The 24,281-nt window shown below is 35.2% G+C and overlaps 1 protein-coding gene and 1 pseudogene across 3 annotated transcripts in view; one reads left to right on the forward strand and one right to left on the reverse strand.

The window, feature by feature from the left end:
- The window catches only part of Magec2l1 (MAGE family member C2 like 1), a 173,846-nt gene that overhangs the window by 59,412 nt on the left and 90,153 nt on the right, over positions 1-24,281 (forward strand). For all 3 annotated transcript variants that reach the window (XM_087601045.1, XM_087601043.1, XM_087601044.1), the window contains one exon: positions 22,608-22,703. The gene's annotated coding sequence lies outside the window, so the exon portion shown is untranslated. The remainder of the gene's footprint in view (positions 1-22,607; positions 22,704-24,281) is intronic.
- On the reverse strand, positions 2,266-5,104 carry LOC134484221 (uncharacterized; annotated as a pseudogene).

Below are 24,281 nucleotides of genomic sequence, written 5' to 3' on the forward strand. Positions count from 1 at the left end.
AAATAAAGTTTCACTGAAATACAGCCATGGTTGTTATTTTCCTTATCTATGTCTACAATAATAGTGTGATTGATTAGTTTCAATAGAGACCATTAAATATTAACAACCTAATCCTTTACAGAACATCTTGGCTGAAACCTGATCTAGAACCAAGTAATGTTTCTAATGAAGGTACTACATATTCTTTAATAATTTCACTTTGCCAGCCCATAAGTATTAAAACCAGTCAGTTCATTGAGGCTGTGAAGATAGGTTCTAACACATCCAAATTACATCTTTTTTATTTAAACTTCCTGTTTCCTCTTTGTTATTTACTTTAAATGCACTTCCTCTTGCTTTTTAGTAGAAGAGGTACTAAGGTCATAAAAGTCTATGCTATGGTTTCATTATATTTAAATATAAAACCCACCATAGTGTATAAGTGTTGCAATATTACCTATTTTTCTAAATGTGGCCTTCTAATTTCTAAGATGAGGCCTTTCAGTTTTTCAGTATCTCTAACTTTTCTAGGTTCCACAAATGACAATATCTGGAATGACTAGATTTTACCTTATTTTCTAGTCTCTGGCATGAATTATCTCTAGTGCTTGTGTTTTCAAATCTATCCAGTATGCTGTAGCTACTAAAAGTCTTAAATCTTCCAGTATTTTCATCACTACTTAAAGTCATACCTTGTCTTTTGCAGTCTAGAGTTACAAATTTCAGATCTTTTGTAGTCCCAATCATTCAGTATTTCCTACATGCAGGGCTTCTAGAGTCCCTTATTTCATGACAGTCAGCTGTAGCTTTTCCAGTCTCTTATACTGTATTTTTTCAGTTATCTATAAATGTCTTCTAGATCTTGATTTTCACAGTGCTTTTTAAAATCAAAGTTATCATTTAACTGTTTCATACATGTATATATAATCGTTATGATTACTCTAATCTCTATCCTTTTTAATCTCCTTCTTATCCCTGTCAACATTCATCCTCACTATAAGTCCTTTCCCTACATTCATAACGTTTTATTTTGTGACCTACTGAGTTTAACCAGAGCCATTCATGTGACTATGCATGTAGAGCTATTATTTGAAGTATGAGAGGTTCACAATGGTGTTGTCTGAAGACAGTGATTCTCCTCCTAATATCAATAAATAGACATTAATTCCCCCAGGAAGGACAGGAACTCATTAGTCTTTTGCTCATCTGTGATTGACAAGCCCAGTCTATAATGGGCTCAGTAAAGGTAGCTGCATTTTCTGTGAGTTTATAATATAGCATTGCATTGGCCTTTTCTCTATCACTCAGTTTTAACATTCATTTAGCTTCTATAATGCCTTTGTATTATCAGTTCTTCCCTGACCCAAGTCATTAAACTCCCTCAAGAACTCTCTTTTCCCATAGCCAAATGTTCTGTTACCCTGAACATATGAATGACTTCATCTTTTAGCATCTAGATCTCTTAATATCTATGGTTTCCAATATGATTTATGTATAATTCTTATAAATTATTTGGTTTTTGACAGGACTATGGCAATATTCAGGCTTTTTATTGTCTCTCAATAGGTACATTTTTTAATTTGTAATTTATAAATATGCCTAGGTCCTTTGTTATCCATAGATAACATTGTTTAGGGGTTTGAAAATACAAGATTTGCAATATCTAATGTCAAATACTTCTAGTATATGGTTTTTAGTGTCAAGTATTTCAACATTTAGGGCCTCCAAAATCTTTAATGTCCAGATTAACCAATGTTTTCAAAATCCAAGCCGTCCAATGTCTCCAAAAATCCTGTGCTTATGATGTTTCCAATATCTAGGGGTTTCCAGTGGTGCCAGTACCAAGGTCTTCCAACATCTCCAGGTCTTCCAGTAACTGCAAGTCTTCCAACACTGTCAAGGTCTTCCAGATAATCCTGATCTTCCAGAAAATATGTCTTCCAGATGACACATGTCTTCCAACAACCTCCAAGTCTTCCAGTAAATTGAGTCTTCCATGGTAACTAGATCTTTCATGGTATATAGATCTTCCAGGAAAATCTGTGTCTTCCAGGAAAATCTTTGTCTTCCAAAGGATTCATGTCTTCCAGGAAAATCTACGTCTTCCAGAAAAATTCATGTCTTCCGGGGAAAATCCATGTCTTCCACAAAAATCCATGTCTTCCATTACAGTCTACGTCTTCCAGAAAAGCCTGCGTCTTCCACAAAATCCAGTTCTTCCTGAAAATCAGTGTCTTCCAGAAAAATATCCAGGTCTTCCAACCAATCCATGTCTTCCAGAAAAATCTAGGTCTTCCAGATCATCTGTGTCTTCCACCAGTTCAAGTCTTCCAGAAACTCATGTCTTCCACTAAATGCAGGTCTTCCAGTAGATCCACGTCTTCCTGAAAATTCACGTCTTCCAATAACCTCGAGGTCTTCCAGCCAAGATATGTCTTCCTGAAGATCAATGTCTTCCTGAAGATTGATGTCTTCCTGAAGATTGATGTCTTCCTGAAGATTGATGTCTTCCAGAAAATTCATGTCTTCCAGAATCAGTCTACGTCTTCCACATATCATTGTCTTCCAAACAATCCTCGTCTTCCAGATAATTCAGGTCTTCCCAATATCTATGTCTTCCAGTGATCACCTAGTCTTCCATCATATCCACATCTTCCAGAAAATCTTTGTCTTCCATCAAATCTATGTCTTCCAAGAAATCCACATCTTCCGGAAAATCCAAGTCTTCCTGAAAATCCAAGTCTTCCGAAAAATCCATGTCTTCCTGAAAATCCATGTCTTCCCAAAGATCCATGTCTTCCTGAAAAATTCACTTCTTCCCAAAAATCCACATCTTCCTAAAAATCCAAGTCTTCCCAAAAATCCAAGTCTTCCTGAAAATCCAAGTCTTCCTGAAGAATCCAAGTCTTCCTGAAGAATTCAAGTCTTCCTGAAAAATCTAAGTCTTCCAGAAAATCCATGTCTTCCTGAGAATCCAAGTCTTCCCAAAAATCCATGGCTTCCCAAAAATCCATGTCTTCCCAAAAATCCAAGTCTTCCTGAAGAATTCAAGTCTTCCTGAAAAATTCAAGTCTTCCTAAAAATCCAAGTCTTCCAGAAAATCCAGGCCTTCCCGAAAATCCATGTCTTCCCAAAAATCCATGGCTTCCTGAAAATCCATGTCTTCCCAGAAATCCAAGTCTTCCCGAAAATACAAGTCTTCCCAAAAATCCATGTCTTCCTCAAAATCCATGTCTTCCCAAAAATCCAAGTCTTCCTGAAAAATCCAAGTCTTCCTGAAAAATCCAAGTCTTCCCGAAAAATCCATGTCTTCCCGAAAATCCATGTCTTCCCGAAAATCCAAGTCTTCCTGAAGAAATCAAGTCTTCCTGAAAAATCCAAGTCTTCCCGAAAATCTAAGTCTTCCCAAATATCCAAGTCTTCCCGAAAATCCAAGTCTTCCCGAAAATCCAAGTCTTCCCAAAAATCCAAGTCTTCCCGAAAATCCAAGTCTTCCAAAAAATCCAGGTCTTCCCAAAAATCCATGTCTTCCCAGAAATCCAAGTCTTCCTGAAAATCCATGTCTTCCTGAAAATTCAAGTCTTCCTGAAAATCCACGTCTTCCTAAAATCCATGTCTTCTGGAAAATCCAAGTCTTCCCGAAAATCCAAGACTTCCAGAAAATCCATGTCTTCCCAAAAATCCATGTCTTCCCAAAATCCAAGTCTTCCTGAAAATCCAAGTCTTCCAGAAAATCCATGTCTTCCCAAAAATCCATGTCTACCCAAAAATCCAAGTCTTCCTGAAAATCCATGTCTTCCTGAAAATCCAAGTCTTCCAGAAAATCCAAGTCTTCCAGAAAATCCAAGTCTTCCCGAAAATCCAAGTCTTCCAGAAAATCCATGTCTTCCCAAAAATCCAAGTCTTCCTGAAAATCCACGTCTTCCTAAAATCCATGTCTTCTGGAAAATCCAAGTCTTCTGGAAAATCCAGGTCTTCCAGAAAATCCATGTCTTCCCAAAAATCCATGTCTTCCCAAAAATCCAAGTCTTCCTGAAAATCCAGGTCTTCCTGAAAATCCATGTCTTCCTGAAAATCCAAGTCTTCCCGAAAATCCACGTCTTCCTAAAATCCATGTCTTCTGGAAAATCCAAGTCTTCCCGAAAATCCAAGACTTCCAGAAAATCCATGTCTTCCCAAAATCCAAGTCTTCCAGAAAATCCAAATCTTCCAGAAAATCCATGTCTTCCCAAAAATCCACGTCTTCCCAAAATCCAAGTCTTCCCGAAAATCCAAGTCTTCCAGGAAATCCAAGTCTTCCTGAAAATCCAAGTCTTCCTGAAAATCCAAGTCTTCCTGAAAATCCAAGACTTCCCGAAAATCCAAGTCTTCCCAAAAATCCAAGACTTCCCGAAAATCCATGTCTTCCCAAAAATCCAAGTCTTCCTGAAAATCCAAGTCTTCCCAAAAATCCAAGACTTCCCGAAAATCCATGTCTTCCCGAAAATCCAAGACTTCCCGAAAATCCATGTCTTCCCAAAAATCCAAGTCTTCCTGAAAATCCAAGTCTTCCTGAAAATCCAAGTCTTCCCGAAAATCCAAGTCTTCCCGAAAATCCACGTCTTCCTGAAAATCCATGTCTTCCTGAAAATCCATGTCTTCCAGAAAATCCATGTCTTCCTGAAAATCCAAGTCTTCCTGAAAATCCAAGGTCTTCCCAAAATCCAAGTCTTCCCAAAAATCCATGTCTTCCGGAAAATCCAAGTCTTCCTGAAAATCCAGGTCTTCCCAGAAATCCAAGACTTCCAGAAAATCCAAGTCTTCCAAAAAATCCAGGTCTTCTATAAAATCCACGTCTTCCAAAAATCCAAGTGTTCCAGAAAAATCCATGTCTTCCTGGAAATCCAAGTCTTCCCGAAAATCCAAGTCTTCCGAAAAATCTACGTCTTCCAGAAAATCCAAGTCTTCCAGAAAATCCAAGTCTTCCAGAAAATCCAAGTCTTCCAGAAAATCCAAGTCTTCCTGAAAATCCATATCTTCCGAAAATCTACTTCTTCCAGAAAATCTAAGTCTTCGTGAAAATCCACGTCTTCCAAAAAATCCACGTCTTCCTGAAAATCCATGTCTTCCTGAAAATCCACTCCTTCCTGAAAATCCACATCTTCCTAAAATTCATGTCTTCAGAAAAATCCATGTCTTCCAAGGAGTACATGTGTCTTCCTTCACCTCCAGGTCTTCCAGCATCTCCAGGGCTTCCAGCATCTGCCTGTCTTCCAACATCTCCACATCTTCCAGCATCTTTATGTCTTCCAACATCTTCAGGTCTTCCTACAACTGCCCAGTGTCTCCAGTGTATCGGTTTTCTGACATTCAGGTTTTCTGGTGTCTGCCGTATCCAGGTATTGAAAGTTGTTTCATAGTTTATTTTTTCCTAGTATTTCCCTAGTTTGGGGATTTTTCAAATCTAATCTTTTCCATCTATACCTTTCTGAGTGCAGATACTTTAAGACTAACCTTTCAAGTCAACTATTTCTGCTTTTAGTAGAATTAGTTTCAAAATATTTAATAGCATATTACCTCTTACAGACCAAGTTTTGTGGGCCAACAGTAGTAGTAGTTGTGATTTTCTTTTGATATTGAGAAGTGTATATACTTTATAAAATTTAAGGATTTTATTAAGAAAGACTATAAAATTGATGTAGTAATTTTACAATTTTGGCAATGAATATAGTTTTGATAGTCAACTATGCTTAAGCACAAATGAAAATTTTCTTTTAATGAGAAAATTTCATAGTTGGACACTATGTCTTTATAATATAGGTAAATATAACAGTATCTATTTTCCTACTTTGTCTCTTTTAATAATATTTGTCCTTATGTGATAATTATAATAATGATAATAATGATAACAATGATGCATAGCATTTGCTTTGTCCAGGCAGCATTCTAAGATCACTATATGCATCAATTCATTTAATCTTTACAATACATTGATTAGGAGTTTTTGTTAGCTATGTTTTACAGACGAAGAAACTGATATGTAATGGTGAAGTAACTTGTCCAAATGACACAACTAGTAAATAAAAGAGCTTTCCCATTCCCAGAATCCACCAATCTACCACTCTGTTCTTTATTGTATCTGACAGTGAAAATCAAGATGAGTGTGAGAGGAACTAAAGTTTGACGGTTTCCATATGGTGTATAAAATATTTTTCAAAAATCTCCTGTACACGCACACTCATACTTTAATCTGTCACTGTCAGAACCTTATTTTATTAGATTCATCCTTCAACAAGCTATTATACCATACATTGTTTGTGTATATGAAAATAGGTTCAAATATTCCTGATATTAGACTTGAGAGAAAGAATACTATGAAATACTGAGTTCAAATACACCTTATTTAAGAATCATGCTTTGAATTTTAATGCTTGGAAATTTAACTTTCCCTTCCACTTTAATAGCTTGTCAACCACCATTCTCCAGTCTCAACCATATTATATAGATCACTTACTATTAGATCACTTTATTTTGACCTCCAGGATCTTCCTGCTTCAAACATTACAGACTCCCTGGGTTCCTGACCACTGCCTTGTACCCACCTAATGGTAACTACAACGTAAATCCCAGGATGCTGAGCTAGAGAGTTCTTTTTTTTGGTTTTATAAGTCTCAGTTCTCCTCACGCAGTTCTAGCAATGTGGCTGCTTAAGCCTCTGGCTGGTATGAAAAACATAAAAGCCATATAATAAAGTTATAATTAGAAAATTAATATCGGAATATTTGCAGTCATTTGTGTCATAATAAAAATAACAATAAAACAATAACAACTGAAATAGCAATACCTTTTGAATTTGAGTTGACAAAGTGCTATCAGTTCATTTATCCATCCATCCATTCATTCAATAAATATTTATTGAGCACCACATTTGTGCCAGGCATTTTTAATGGAGCTTAAAATTATTTTGGGTTTCATATAAAGTACAGGTAATTATCAGTTGTGCTAAGGGTATATAGACAAAATTAACTTAAGATGCTGTGAGAGTTTTCAAAGTCAGAAAGAGCATTCCTATAAAAGTAAAGCTCATGGTGATACTGAAGAATTTTTATTTGGTTGTTACAATAAGCTTATGATTTAGATAACTTTTATAAAAGTTATACATAATTAGAGTAATGGCTATGGCTTTGAGGTATTGTTTGAGCTTCTTTTTCCTTCACTATCTTATTCTGCCTTAATCGGGAACATAGAAAATTTGTACCTTTTAACATTATTTTTTCTTTTTTTCGGAGCTGGGGACCAAACCCAGGGCCTTGCGCTTGCTAGGCAAGCACTCTACCACTGAGCTAAATCCCCAACCCCGCTTTTTAACATTTATTCAAAGCATTTATCCAAATTGTGTTAAATGGGGATAATGCAAACTGTGAGTGGAAACGCATACCTGTAATCTCAGCATTCTATGGTCTAAATCAGGCAGATTAAGAATTTCAGGCCAGGTTGGCTTACCAAAGAAGATCTTGTGTCAAGAAAAGGCAACTAAATTTAATAAGGCAGTGATGACCAGGTGGTTAGTTAATGCATTAGACTATGAAAAAAAGTAGATAATTCATACATAATGATGTTCTTCATACGTAATGGCTATAATAAAAATGAGAAAAACTCACTGGATTGTGTCTGTGTGTGTGCACATGTGTGCAGTTACACCATTGTTTGTGAGTGCACATGCACATGTGTATACCTGTGAAAACCAGAGATAATTTTGTGTCATTCTTCAGAAGCCATCTGCTTTAATTTTGTTTCTTTGTTTTGATCCAACATCCCTCATTGGTCTAGAGTTTTTCCATTACATGTCCATATGTCTCTGTCTTCCCAATATTGGAATTTTACGGGCACACCACTAGATCTAGCCCTTTAAAAATATAACCATGGTTGTAAGACATGTGCATACTGGCTGGGTTATCTCCCCAGTCACTGGCTCTAGCTTTGAGGGAAAAGAATAAGTAAATATATTAATTATATTTAATATTTGTCATTAAAATATTCATTGTGCATTATGTAATTCTAGTTTTAAAATCAGCTTAATATTGTAAAATGTGGCTGTAGCTCTTCTTAAATATATAATCAGAGACAAATGACCGTTAGAAAATGTGACCTGGTTATCATAGGATAAGAAGGAAATGTATGATTCTTTTCTTTATATTTTTACTGTTTTCTCCCTAAGTTCTTATCATGTAAAATATTTTATATTGAAGAAAATCATGTAAACAGTTGTATATAAAGTTTACTATTCATTTAACTCTTAAAGATATATATATGTATTAATACAAATTTTCAAAATATAAAGAAAAAAGTTAAAAAAAGTATATTCTCAAGTTATCTAAAGTCTCACAGAAAATCATTATAAAGATTTTGGTGTATATTCTTAAAGAATTTTCAGTGTTTATATATTTTTTCCTGAGTGGAATGATTTGACCACTATGCAATCTATTTTTTCACTTAAATAGTTGTAGATTTCCACAACAATAAGCTGTGCATTTATTTTATGACTTTAATATATGATATACTTATTTTGTCTCAATTTGGTATATATTAAGTTCTGTAAAACATTTTAGTATTATTGAAACAAGCTATAATAAACATATGTCCAGCACAACTTGTGTGGTACCCGAACTGTATATTATATTGAGTCAAGTTTATACTTCATTGAAAAATTTCTTATGTATTATTTAAAATAAGTAGCTAAAATGAGAAGTTACTGAGTCTAATGTTGTTAGCTTCATCAGTCTTTATCACAGAAAAATTACCAGGAATATAGATTCCAAACATTTGAGATGGTTAAAAATATTCCTGGTACAGTGTATGATACTTTCTAGTGGTGCCAGTTTATACCAGGAAGAACATTTACTAAATGTTCATAAGTTGTTGACAGTAAAAGGAGCAGTCACACAAAAGTATATATAATATTCATGCCTTGTAGTTGGGGAATGGCATATATATCTTTGGAAAAGGAACCCAGTACACTCTAAAATTTTAGCAGAAAAATTTCCAAAAGGCCAAGCCAGGCTTCTATTTATACATAAAGTACCTGCTCATACAAGCATTGTGCCTTGACTTTAGATGCCCAACACCCGACATAAACATGGCAGTGTCCATCTGTTGAGGGAGGGTGGTAGACATAGACAGATCTTGGGGTTTACTAGCCAATCAGTCTAGCAGATTCTATGAGCTCATTAAGAGACCTTGTCTTAAAGATGCTGATTTAAAAAGTAACATATAACCTGATCATAAAGGATGCTTGAAATGCAAGTCTGCACATGTGTGTGTGTATCTGCACATGTGCACATATTCACATAAACATATATGCACCCTCACATACAAATACATGCTTATGGTAAATGGTTAACAATGCTAGTAGTATATTTATTAATAATTGAAAACATCATTTCCTAATATCACTGCACAGAAATAACTATAATTATTTGACTATTTTTAATGCTTTGTCTGTTAATGTCCATCTATTGTTAAGTTCTTTACAGATAGGATTATTATTATTGTTACATATTGTATAAATAGAATGTCATTTTATATTGAATTAATTGTTAGTATTAGTATCAATAGGTATGCGCGCGCGTGTGTGTGTGTGTGTGTGTTTATGTGTATAAAAGAAGACTGTTTTCTCCACAGATCATGAGGGGATTGAGCTCAGGTTTTCAGGCTTGGCAGTGGGAACCTTTACCTGCTGAGCTATCTTGCCAGCCTGAAATCCATTTTTAAACACCTATAGTGCATTGCTTAGTACAGATTGTGTTTTTAATCCATTCTTTTCACATGGTGTGTCTTCAGGCTTATACTGTTCTGTCGTATTTAGAGATAATACTACAAAGAATATTATGTTGAATCTATCTTGTCTACTTTTACAAGTTTTTTTTATGAGCTAGTAACTTAGAAATGCAAGGTCTACATCAAAGTGTTTGAATTCAATTGCCTGTCTCGCATGCAGGCTACAATCATCTTATTTAGTTCCTATCAACGATTTTGATGGAAATAATAGCTAGAAATAATTTCCTGTATTAACTAATAAAGTTCATCATTTTTTCATGTATCTATTTTTCTTCTGCTGGAAAATTTTCACATCTCACACTTTTGTTCTGTCATTTGTCATTGTAAAGTTTAATTGAAAAGCGATCTCTTGATAGTAGAGCTGATTTCCTCTCCTCTGGTGCACATTGCAATTGCAGATACCTATCATTTGCTATATTTATTCATGGTGCTAGTTTTCAGAAAGGTAAATTTAATTATATAAAAGAGACAAATATTTTATTGTTTTCTATTTTTTTTGGTTTTGTCTTATATTTTAGTAGACAATTATACTATATGATTATAAAATTATTCTCTCATATTTCCTTCTAATAGTGGTATACTCTTCTTGCCTTATGCTATAGACTCTTTAGAATTTGCTGTCTAGGTTTGCTGAGAAATAGGAAGTTAAGTTTTCTTTTCAGAAAAGATAACCAGATCTCCAAATGTCATCATTTCCATATTGAACTGGAATTCTATCATAAAATATATAGGTGAGTTTTTTTCTGTTCTGTGGAAAGTATTCTTATTGAGGTTAGCACCTCATTGATTTTTTTGCAGACGCCTGATCGTTTAAAGTATGACAGCACTGTTTTTCCTTCCTTATCCATCTTTTCTTCCATTTTACACTTTTTTGTGTATCTGTGATTTTAGATGAATTTTAGCATCAACTTCCATTGAAGCATCCTCATAAAACGCCTGAGAACTTTTGAGTTATGACACAAATTGGCATATTTACAGTAATGTACATATTTTCTTTCTTAGTTTGCCTAATTTTGTTGTAGTCACTAAACAACTATAGGCCCTTTCTTTGTTTTTTTTTTAATATGTAACTGTTACTCTAATGAATGATACTACATGTTTTACTATATACATAATAGTTTTATGCATGTATATAATTTATAATGATCAAGTCAGGATAATTATTAGCACCATCTTTCTCCAGTGGTTCTCCCTGTTTTGGGCATGTTTCTGTTCTGTGTATGCTTACTTTTGAACATACTGATTGATTCTGTGTGACTGCTGTTGGTAGTATTGCAATCACATTTACATTTTTTTTGTTAATAGTGCATAGAAAAACTACTGATTCTTAACATTTATCTTATATTCAGTCATCACACTTAGCCATTTCTACTTCTAATATTGTGTTTCTTCAGTTGAGTATTTTAAATTTTGATGTACACTGTCATGTTCATTTTAACAATGAAACATTTGCCTTTTCTCTGTGATATTTTTAATATGATATTTCCCTATTACAACATTAGTAAAGATTTTATGACTCAGAATAGTGCATACTTATATTGTTGAATAAAGGATAGTTATTGTCTTTTATTTTATTTTTGCCTTAATGAAATTTGTGTTTCATTTACGTAAATAATTTTGTTTTTTTCCAGAAATAATTTCCATTGATTCCAATATATTCATCTTTCAAAGTTATATAAATATCCTTACATTCCTTTGATTTATCAGGAATATGTATAGAATGTTATCAATTTCTTTCTGGTGTCTTTGAAAATGATTATCAAGAGGAACTATAGTTATTCTCTTTAACTTATTCATGTAATTTTCATAATTAACTGATCTATTTTAGCATTCTAGGACTAAAATTCTTACTTGGTAGTGGTACTTTGGTCTGTTTCTGTTTCATTTAAAAGATAAAATTCTACATGACCAGCTGCTTATAGAAAGCACCTCTTTCCCTTTTCTAAGCCATAACACATTGGGGAGAGAAGATTGTGCAGGGATGAGAGAACTGGTCTCCCCGGCATTGTATTGCTACCTTTGGAGCTAAGATCCCAGTATATATACAGCCCATCTATATGCACTTGTTTCATACCCTGCCTTTCACCGCACCATCTGTATGTCACCGTGTTTGTGCTATGCAGTGCTGGAATGGAGCCCAGGGCTTCCACATGCTCAGTGTTCTGCTTCTTGAGTCACACACTCATTCCCCTGAATTATTTTAGAAAAATAGCTATTTTATCACAGTTAGCCTTCAGTTGGGGTTTTGTTTTCTTCTTTTTTTATTTCTTTAATTTCTACTCATGCTATTTCATATATGAAGAAAGTATCTCAATTGTCTATGATATAATATATATATATTATGGATAATTTCTTTGTACCGCATATATAATAAAATTTAAAATAAACACCCCATAAGCTATGCATGTATTTTATTTTTGCCGAGGTACTATTTTATATTGTTCTATAGTAAATCAAACACATTATTTGTTCAGTTTTCTATTTTTGTTTGCTTGATTTAAAATAAAATAAATTTAAACTCTTCTATTTCATTATTTTGTCAAAATTTTGTCTTTTATGAGTCCTCTTTTCAAATAAGACATACTATAATATTTTCAACTTGTAACAGATTAAGCTTTTATTAAGATAATTAACACAAATTCATAACAGGTATGACTTAGAAGTAACAGGTCTCTTGATAGTCCACATCGTAAAAATTTGTAATCAAAATTGTTAGTATTGGGGTAAAAAGGAAAAATTTGATATTTTATTTCTTCTGAGAATGTTTATTAGTGGTTTCATAGTTTGTAAGTTCACATTAATTATACTTGATACTACTTGCTTATAATTTATTTTGGAATTTTGTTATGTTTTCCTTTCTACATTTGTCAAAGTATATGACACCTTTTATCTTTGAAGTTATAATTACAAAATTACTTCCTTTTCTTTTTTTCTGCCAAACTCTCTCACACTTCTTCAAATTTATGGTCTCTTTTTTCATATATATAACATATATATATATAATATATATGTTATATATATGAATATATATAATATATATTCCTAAATACAACATCTTCAGTCTATATAATTTTACTTTTATATGAGTTTTTAGGGCTGACCATTTGGCACTGGATTTCTTTTACCTATAGTTATTTACAAGTTTGAAGTATCATTTTTATTGTAATGTGATTATATTGATATGTGTATATATTTATATACTTTAGTATTATAATTTTCAAGGTAAAAATGTTTATAATAAAACTATCTTCTTTTAAATGTGTCTAGTGTTGTTTTTTTGATTCCTTTTGTGGGCTTTCATTACACAAATTTTAGTTTACAATTATTTACTGCACAGGTAGGGTGGAAATCAGAGGACAACTTGGGGGACTTTGTTTACTACCTTCCACTATGTGAGTTTTGAGGGTTTTGAGGCTTGAACTCAGGTCATCAGACTTTGAGATAAGTGCCTTTACCCACTGAGTCATCCCATCAGCCCTCATGAAAAATTTAGATCCTTTCACCAATATCTTGATCCCTCACTACTGTGTATTCTGTTTATTACTGCAAGATTAATCTCCATAAGGATAAAGAGCTTAAAGTACAAGTTTTCTAATGAAATCCCAACATCCAGGTTTTCTATAACCCTTTTTGTATACCCACATCTGTTCTAGGCCATGGGTCGTCTATGCCAGGAGCCTCGGCTTCTTTCTCCCTCAAACATCAGCATTTCTTCCTTGCTCTATTTAATTCAATTGTTCTCTACTTTTTCTGAGGCTGCTATGTTTTTGTGCATGTGTGTGAGAGAGAGTCTGTGTGTATGTATGTGTATTGTGTGTGTGAGTGTGCATATGACTGTGGGTCTGAGTATGTGGAAATGTGTGCATGCGTGCGTGCGTGTGTATGTGTGTGTGTGTGTATGTGTGTATGTGTGTGTGTGTGTGTGTGTGTGTGTGTGTGTGTGTGTGTGTGCTCTTAATGGATTTCTGTTTTTATTCCTGCTTATTAGTTTCCTAAAAGTGGACAAAGTTTTCAGGAGAGCTGGAATATGGAGATCACAAAAATGATTGGAAGGGATATAATTTTTTGCTCTGAAAACACTGAAGCATTTGATGTATATCGAAAAAGAGACATTTTGACCATATCTTAAAGGAGCCCTTCAGCCTAAAGGCTTCATTTCACTCTGAGTAACAGTGCTGACTTTCTTTTCTTCCATTGTCACCTTTTCTCAGTTTCTCTACTCTGCTATGCTCCACAGCATGAGAAACTCCATCCTTCATTTCCAATAGAGGTGGCTCGGTCATGCCGGTATTCAGTTCCTTTCTGAATGTCATGAACAGAACCTCTGTTCTGATTTCAGTTCATGTCATTCACCTTGTCATGGAATGAAGCCAAGAATTCACGGCCTTCAAAAGAAAAATATTTTTCTGAAAAATACTGTGAATTTTTATCTTGCCATTACTCCTATAAAACAAATTCTCTAGCATATTTCGGCTTGTACTTCCCCTACTGTTATCTGCTACAGCATGGGAGTGGTAGGTAGACTTCCAAGTAGTGCTCTCAGAAACAAAGCTGAATTCTCCTTCTCTACATATTAAAATGATTTATAGGAGGCCTTTTCTGTCTATTTTAGGACTTCTGCTTGATAGTTTTCTTAACTTAGTAGACACATTATGATATATTATTTATACAATGTATTTTCCTAGTTAGCACTGTTATTACTCCATTGTTTTCCTAACATGGGTTTTCCATTTTTAGTGATACGTCATACCCATTTTTCCCCCTAAAGAACAGCGCAACTTTTTTCTTTCTGTCTCAGCAAAACTTCTCTTGGTGCCTAAGGTCCTGGGGGGAATGTAGTTGCCAGTGTTCCAACAGAATGTAGTTCAGACACATTTCAACTCACAGTTGCACTGTCACTCAACTATGTGGATCTGCTATCATTCTAAAAGAATATACTCAATGTACATCCCTCCATCTTGACCCATCTCAGGTCCTATCTTCACCAGTATCGTGAAAGATGAGGTAGTGCTAAAGTTTCGATGTGCTATCTGTGTTCCAGTTTGCCATTTGATGAGGAGGTATGTCTTCATTTAATGTCCAACTGTCACTGGCCTGTTACAGAGCTTATATGAAGATTTTCATTAGGCATGGGGACTTCACAACTCCCTGTAATTCCAACTCTGGGAGACCTGACACTCTTTTGTGTCTTTCCTGGGTACCTCCATATGTGTGATATATACCTAAAGAGACACACATAAAATAAAACTTTTTAAAAAAACACAGGACATAGGTACATCAAAAGAATATATACATTATGAAAATTCTATGTATTTCATTGAAAGGGAGCTACTACTGTTTTAATCTCATGAAAATAGTTTCAACATTTAACTCCAATTTCTTAATTTACAAAAATGCAGATACTTTTATCCAGTGTCATACCAGTTCACATTTTGCAATTGATAATTAAAAAATGTAGCCAAATTAATACTGTAATTGTCAGACATTGTTTTTAATGCAACAATGTAAGAATGATTTTGGCTAGGGGTGGTGGCTTATACCTCCAAGCCTGACTGTTGAGAGGTAGTGGCTGGATGATTTTGAGTCCAACCTGTGTTCTATGATAAGACTTGACTACACTATAAGGAGGAAGGAGGGAGACTTGTATATACTTGTATGATTCACAGTCACTTGTTTGACATAACTACCAAATCCTAAATAATGAGTTTTAGATAATCATATTTCAAGAGGGGCTTTATTCTGAAAACATACTTACTGTTTTAATTCATATTGTCTATTGTAACAACATAGCATGTTACAATAAATAATGGATGTTGGGAAAGTCCAAAGATAGAGTGTGTGTACGGTGTACGGTGATGGTCTGCTATCTGTTTATAAGATGGTAATGACTGTACCTCATTCCGTGGAAAAGGCAAGGTGGATCTGAAGGTCCTCACTAATAAGAACATGGAGAGATCTGTTTTCATGACCTAGTCACATGGCCAAAGCCATACTTTCTAGTAATCACATTGATGATTAAATGTCTATGCGTGGATGATGAACAAAGGAATTCATTCTGCAACTCTTCTTTCTTCTTGTACTGCCACTACCAATGCAGTTTGTGGTCCACCACCTATGCAGATGGTGGTGTGTCTGGGCGTGTGTTTTCAGATTTCATTTAGTTAATATTTTAAAATTATCTGTGTGTGAGTTTGTGCTCATACATGTAGGAGGCCAGAAAAGGGTGTAAGATCCCTGAAGCCAGAGTAGCTGAATCCAGGTTCTCTGCAAGAGCTGTGAACACTCCTAACCACTGCGATGTCTCATCAGTTCCATACATGGTTCTTTATGAACATCAGAATGAGACAAAAACCCCAAATAATCCCATAAAGATGTAATCCATTTTTTGATTACTATTTAGTATCTGCACAAATCAAATTTTGAGGTGAGGAGTAACTTAACGGGGTGTCCAGAAAATACAGTCCCTTAATTTTAGACTATGTGATTTCTAGAACCTTTATTATCTATCCTTGTACTATAGCAAACACTTCATGTTTCGATAAACCTTTTATCTTTCAAAAGCCTGTGAGTTACCTGGACACACTTCTTGGCTAGCTTCATTATATATCAGAATTTAGCTATAGACCATTTTAGGGGGTTCTGGTGATAAGCTCTAGGCTTTCCCAAGTTTTGCATGTCTAGGAGCTTGCTTGAATGATACTCATCATTCCTTTTTTTTCTTACTCATGCTTACCTAGGTTTGTTCTCCAGGGTTGGCAGACTTCTAACAGGGAAAGTTGGCAGGTATATGACTTCTTAAGGTCAGTAGCATAGAAGTGGAAGGCCTACAAGGTCACATTGCAACAGGAATAAACAGAGAGAATCCATAAAGGGTGGCTGACTTCCCAATTAATTCACCACAGTTTTCCTTCCTTTTCCAGTTGACCTTGTCTGTCTGTTCCATATGCAGAGTGCCCTGTTCCCTTCCCAAGAATGAAATGGAAAAAAATAAAACAACCACAATAAACATTTAACATCTAGAAAGAAGAATGTAAATCAGATAACAGTCACTGGCATAAATAATTCAAAATGAAGATAGTGGGAACAGAGAAGTCCCTTGATTACAGCATAGTTCTAATGACTATAAGAGATACCACTGCTCATTGCTCTTCTTGAACCTTGGTTCTGCCCTCTGATAACATCAAAGATATTGTCTTGTCTCTTGTCTTTGCCCATTTCTAAAGCAGATGCTGAGTGTTTCCTAGCTTTGCATTCAGCTTATGGAAAGTTGAGAACCCAGTGGTAGTTTGGACTTAGTCTAAGTCTAGTGTCTAGGTAATGTTTTTACCAATATAGTCACTCAATTTTTATGGCCTTAATGAATATGAATCGTCATTCAACAGAAGCTTTAATCACAAGTATCTTAAAGCTTTGCAGTTATTATGTCCATGTAGGCCATTTCAATTGACTTTGAGCCAGCACCATTAAGATTCGTGGAAACTCTTTTGTCTATCTGCTACTACCTTAATTTTCTTGAGGTATTGAAATGTCTTATAGTGCTTTGTCTGCACATATGTCTGTGTACCACATGCATGCCTAGTGTCCAAGGAAGTTGGAAGAGGGTGTCAGATCTTCTGTAATTGTGTGAGCTACCCTGTGAGTTCTGAGGATTAAACCTGGGTATTCTGCAAAAGCAGTCAATGCTATTAACTGATGAGCCATTTCTCTTGCTCCTTACTTTTTAGCCTACTATGCTTTAGATCTTTTATAGCATCTCCAAATTTTGCTTGTGAACTGGCCTGTTGTTTTCCAGCTCATATTCAACTTGCTGTACTTTATCTTACACAGCTAGGAGCATCCAAGCAAATTTGCAAAGTGCTGCATGAAGATCTCCTGAAGCAAAGTGAGAATTCCATTAGAAAAAGTTTCCATCTTCCAAACTGCCCCAAACGGCAGCTCCTCTAGTCATTTTAGTGTGCTGAACTAGGGGTTGATACATCCATAATAGCATTTTTACCACCACATTTTAGACCTTGGTATTAGCTTTCTAGTCACTATCTGCTGTCATGCCCCAGAGATAATGCTTTATAGTATTTTTACCATTGATTAGTATGGATTAAATGTACATATTAATGGAGTTTAGTATATTTCAATACATGCATGCAGTGTCTACCAGTCAGTCCTAGTCTTCATTTACATCCCAATAAATTTTGAAACTCTAGTCATCACTTTAAGTCCCACCTACAAGAAAAGAATATGAAAGCTGCATTTTTGTGTGGATTAGCTCACTTAGTATAATGTTCTCCAGTTGGTTTAATTATTTTTTTCTGTGGATGAAATGGCTAATTCTTCATGGCCTGCAAAACAAAACAAAACAAACAAACAAACAAACAACAACAAAAAAACCCAAAGCCAAACCAAACCAAACCAAAACAAAAAACCTTACATCAGTAGTAAAGACACATGTGGACAGAAAAAGAGAAATGGATACAAAATGATACTTATGCAAGCAGACATCAAAACTGAGCTGAAGTAACTCTTTTTAAATCAGACAGATTAAGAGACAAAAACTCTAAAAAGAGACAACGTTGTTACATAATTTTCAATGGCTAAATCCAACTGGAAAATATGACAGTTATAAATAATTGATATTAGAATATATAACTTTATGAAATAAACGTTGGATGTAAAGTGTGACATGAATTTAGAACAATTGCAGTGGGTGACTTAATACACCTTTACAGCAAGTAAATCCAACATCCATACTATATTTTTACAAAGAATCTTCAGAATTAAACTTTTCTATGCAACAGTTCATTGTCACATAATTCACATTTTTGTTTGGCTGCAATAATAAAATTACCAAACTCTGTTCAGTTATCAGTTGTTATTCAATCATCCCAGAACTTACTGTCATTAAATTGCCATTTATTGCTGCATGCAGGTATGGAGCTTGTTAGGGAAAAGTTTGTGATCTTAGCTGGCTGAACTGATGCCTCTACCCTGTGGATCAGGAGTACCTCTTATACATATCATATATCTATAACTATATCACACACACACACACACACACACACACACACACACACACACACACAGGGAGGAAAGGAAGATAGGGAGGGAGGGAGAGGAGAGGGAGAGGGAGAGAGAAAGGTTAGCTGTCTCTAGGTTGACTTCAGCTATTTACACTGGGAAAAACTAATTTTTGTTCCACATTTTCCCTACTAGCCTAGGCTTACTCTCAGGATACCCAAAAGAGGGTGTAAAAATGGCCAAATTCTCATTATGCCTACAGATAGGATTGGAACACTATCATTGTTCACATACTAGTGACTAAAACAATTCACAGGGCCAATTCTTATTTAAGGTTGAAGAATCAAAAGTTACTTTCTGTTGGGAGGAACTGAAAGTCACATTTCAAGACATGTACATTCACAGGGGCCAGCAAAGCAGTCACGAAAATTCACAAAGCACAACTGTGTATGATTTTACTGAAAATTCAGACAGGCTTGTCAGGATTTGGTCTTAGTGCTAGGGCATGGACAAGGTCAGTAATTTGTTCTTAACTTTCCATTTAGAATGACTCCTCTCCACTGCCACAGTCCCCTGGAGTAGGTCGGGCTTTGGCCCCAATTTCAATGTGCCTTCCACTGTTGCTTTACTTGGCAACTGTCTTTCCAGCCCTTGATTTTCTGTGAAGTTTCTCATTTTCACCTGAATGTCTCTCTCCCTGCTATTTTCGATATGCACCATTATATATGGGAGAGAGGAAGCTTTCAGCTGTAATTTACCTGCTATTAGCTGACCTTCTCATCTATTTTTGATTGCCTTTCCTCACAAATACCTTTGTATAAAAGCCCATTCAAAGTACCTGTTGGGAAATTTTCCCAAATCAGAAACTGCTTTTAACATTTAGGTTTCTTAAAAAGCATTTTTATTTAGAGAAAGGCAGAGTGCTTTTCAGCGTGTTCCTGCCACATCGTTACTTTGTGCACATGTAAGTTCCCATAGATGCCAGAACATCAAGCCAGCATTTTAACAGAACACAAAGGTAAAGTGGTAAATCCCCAAATACTTCTAGCCATAAAGTGAAAGTCTGAAAAAAATTCTGGGCATCTCAACTGATTTTTTTTTTGAAACAACTGTTAACCACCTTGGGAGCCTTAGTGTTAAAAAATTATGTCTGAGACACAGTAGTTGGCTATTTAATACTTTATCTGAATTGTTTCAAGATAACTATTTTCCCATATAGAAATCATCTTCATTTCCTAGAAAACATCTTATTCTGAATTCTTTACATACAGAACACAGTGTTCGCTTATTATTTGTACAAATCGCTGTACTCCATGTGTATAGGTCTTCTTCAGATTGCTGCTGCAAAGCAACTGATTCGTACACTGAAGAATAATATTCTCAGATCTTCTAAAAACATAAAATTAGATTTTTCACTTTCAATTTAAATCTTGCCTTGCTACACTCTCACCTTTTCTATCTACCAAATCTTATGAACACTTTATTATCTGGAACCAATTGATTCCTTCTAAGGGAGCAGCTGGTTAAGTCCATGATTACGTACCTTCTCCTTCTGAAGAAAATTCCAGAATGATGGAACAATCTCATGCCATGGATTACTGAATTTCTACATAGTTTATATCTCAGATCACCATTTGTTCTTTAATTTTTCTAACTTCTTTCCAAATTTAATAGGATTGTGGTATGTTTTAGTAGTCCAGAAACAGTAGTTCTAATATCAATTCAGAATCTCATGTGTAAGAATTGGTGGAAAGACATATGATGCACCCATGTACACCACCTACACAGTAAGATTAAATATTTTAGTCTATTTTCTGTCATTGTATCAAAATAGCTTGAAACTGGACACTACTGGATTTAACTCACAAATCCCTAGGTCCGAAGGGATACTGACAATATTTACTTGGCTTTAGTGAGGGTTTTCTGAACATTTTGCAACATCATGCATGAGGAGAGATCACATGGCAGGACAAGAAACAAGAAACCAGGTAGGGATATGACCTAATTCTTTTTATAATAACCTGTTCTCATGGAAACTAAATCATCTCTGAAATATTCATCTGTTTCTGGGAGTCTAACATTAATGCATTCATGAAAAGAGAGGTCCCAATGACTTAATTATCTTCATTAGGCCCTACTGCATAAAGGCTGCACCATTCAATACCACACTACATTGGGAATCCATCAAGCCTCCAGAAAAATGAACTTTTGTGGGACACATTTGAGTCACGATTATATATATTCAATCAGTTATGCTCACAATTAATTTATATATGAAGACAACCTTACTAACTAAAGATAATTTAAGAAGAGTAGCACATTCATCTATTGGCTTTAGAGTCTTTTTTTTTTGTAGGAATACAGTTACTATTACTATTGTCCATACTGGGGAGAATTGTGTAAGACATGAGATGCTTAAGTATTCCCAAATTACCTTCCTTTTATACATGAGCATCGTATCATCACTTAAGGAGAATATTGCTATGTAATAAATTGTGTTCCTCCAATTCATATTCTGAAGCCTTAATTGCACTATCTCTGAAGGTTGCTTTACTTTGAAACCAGGACTTTAAATATGTAATTAAGTTAAAATGATACCATTAGATGGGTCTATACCCAATGTGACTAGCATCCTTAAAAGAAGCAATAAGGATGCACAGAGGGATGCTAAGGGTGTTCATGCATATAAATAGACCACTGAAGACACAGGGAAAAGGGGCATCCTAACTCAAGTGTAGTGATGTTCACCTGCAATATCCACATTAGGAAGATGAGGCAGGAAGCAAGATGAATGAAAGTTTCGGCACAGCAAGGGCCTGAATAAAAAAAGAAAGAAAGAAGCAAGAATTCAGATGAGCAAAAGACAGAAATCTTAAAACAACCCAAATCTTCTGACATGAGACATAGACATCTACTCTCTATAATTGTGAGAAAGTAAAATGTTATTGCTTCAGATATATAATTGGTAGTATTTTGTTATAGAAGTCCTGACAACTAATACAACTGTATAATATTAATTCATACATTTTGATTTGAGGATGTTTTCGAGTAAAATCTCTGAATTACTGGTGATGTTCTATATCCTCACATAATAGCTAAGCTCTCAACTTGTGCAAAAAGGCCATAAAGACTTTTCTACTCCTAGGCAATTGCAAACCAAAGCTGCTTCTGATGTGGTTCAAGACGGCAAGAGTCTATCACAAGCTAGCAGTATCATCTTTGTGGTGATGACTTTAGGGGCACAAAGAATACAAACATTAGGGAGCTGTGGGCTTTTCCTTTGTAGTTGCAGAGAGCTGTTGAGACCAGGAAGCTCGTGGCGTGGGAATCCCCAAATGAAAAAACTAAAGGGTCAAGAGGCCTGAGAGGCCATTATGTAAAGCTATGTAGGTGAAGCCTTGGTTGCAATGGAAACTACAAGATGTTGGAGATACTAGAACCGTGAGACAATTTCCAAGAAGATCTGCAGGCCGAGAGTGAAACCAACTCAAAAGAAAGATGTGTTTCAGGATGCAAAGCTGGAGGGCAAAGCCTTCTAAGCCCCTTGACACTGGACATAGAACTACAGGACTTAATGTTTATTTGCTGGGTTATAGTCTTGCTTCAGACATACGTTTAGATGAGAAGGACTGCCAGAGGCTCATATGTTTGAATGCTTCCTTTCCCAGTTTATAGAACTGTTTGGGAAGGATTCGGGAGTTTGGCCTTGTTGGAGGGAGTGCGTCATGGATGTGGGCTTTGAGGATTCAGAAGCCTCCTGTCATTTCTAATGCCTATTCTGCTTTCTGTTTGTGAACCAGGATGTGAGGTCTCAGCTGCTCCAATACCATTCGTGCCAGGATCCTCACCATAGTGATCATGGACTCCTCCTAGCCCTCTGAAACTGTAAATTTCAAGTAAGATCTTCTTTCTTCGTTATAGAATCTATACATTTCTTAGTCATGGTGTCTCATCGTAGCAATAGAAAAGTAACTAATACAAATATATGTATATAGATATGAGAATTATTATTAGTAATTAAGTTTATAAGAAATGACTTTCATTTGCCTTAGCCAGGGTAACAAGGTGGGGGAAATGTCATCAAAACTGCTAAACCTTGTGAATTTATTGTTAATAAATTCTGAAATTGTGGAAAGAAAAACACTTGTGTATATTTTTGACATAGCATGCTTCTGATAAATAATCATGAGAGTAAACCTTGGTTTACCAGTGTTTTTCATGATTCTGCCTGTACCTCATCTTTTTGAGACAGTCTTAATATATAGCCCTGGCTGGCCAGAACTCTGCAGGTATACCAGAATTGCCTACAACTCATAGAAATTTCCTTGGTTTTGCTTCGTGAATGATGGAATTGAAGATATATACTGTCATGTTCAGCTAAGAAAACACATTTTCCAGTACCAGTTGACCAAAGTATGTCATGTTTCTCAGCGACTCATGTGTATGGAGTGCAGAAATACAGCATCCTTGATGGGAGACTCTGGAATATCGTTATAAATTTAGATATGCAAAAAGAGGAAGGATGAGTGGCCATCTTCACAGTTCACTACAGACTTTCTCAACATTTCTTCCACGAATTCTCTCTCTATCCAAACTGTTCTTATTGTTCCTCAGAAACTGAAGGCTCTTACCCCAAGGCATTTACAAATACTGATCTTTTCCCATTAAACATTCCATTTCATTGTATATCCATGTAGATAGCTCCTATGACTTCTTCAAATGTGTGAGTTCAGCTAGCTATTTTGGTTTAGCCTGAGGTCATTCATGTGTTGATAATCACCTGGTTGATCTGTGGGGTAATAGGAGGGGCTCCAGTGTGATGGTTTCTGATGTTCTCCATGAATTTGAACCCACCAGACTAACCAATGCTTCTTTAAGTCATAGGATTTTAAGTAATCATAGAAGCATGTAAAGTCTCTTGAGGAATCTCTTGGAACTGGCACCATTTTACTTGTACCCACATTCTGATACAAAAAGTAGTGAAATGGATTCTACTTTCTATGGGCTGCTTAGTCTGGGGGAACACTTATAGCCTTCTTATAAGCGACATATGCTAATGTGTTTTTTCAGCATTTTGCTTCAGAGCAATTGTCTATAAGAAGAGGAGCACATTTGATTTTGTTCGTTTAATTCCATTTTCTTAGCTCTCCTTTTTGATTTTCATTATGGACAGTTTGTATTAAGCAGATATTGACTACTAATAATTTGCTATACTTCACTAAAATACTTTAGAAATCTTCTCATTTTCTTCAAATCATTCCAAAGGTATGCTTCAATATCATTGTCTACACTCTATTTTGCTTTCCAACTGTGTTTCTTTTGCTACTTAGATATTCTTCAGAGGAAACATTTTATAACATAGCAACTATATTTATAATTGTATTATGTCTTATCCTATCTATAAACTGTTATGTTGGCAATTACATCTTTTCTCATGGTTACTCATTTTATTCTTTTATGGAAAAAGTATTCTC

Source organism: Rattus norvegicus, chromosome X, assembly GCF_021556685.1.
Source record: "Rattus norvegicus strain SHRSP/BbbUtx chromosome X, alternate assembly SHRSP_T2T, whole genome shotgun sequence".
NCBI lineage: Eukaryota > Metazoa > Chordata > Mammalia > Rodentia > Muridae > Rattus > Rattus norvegicus.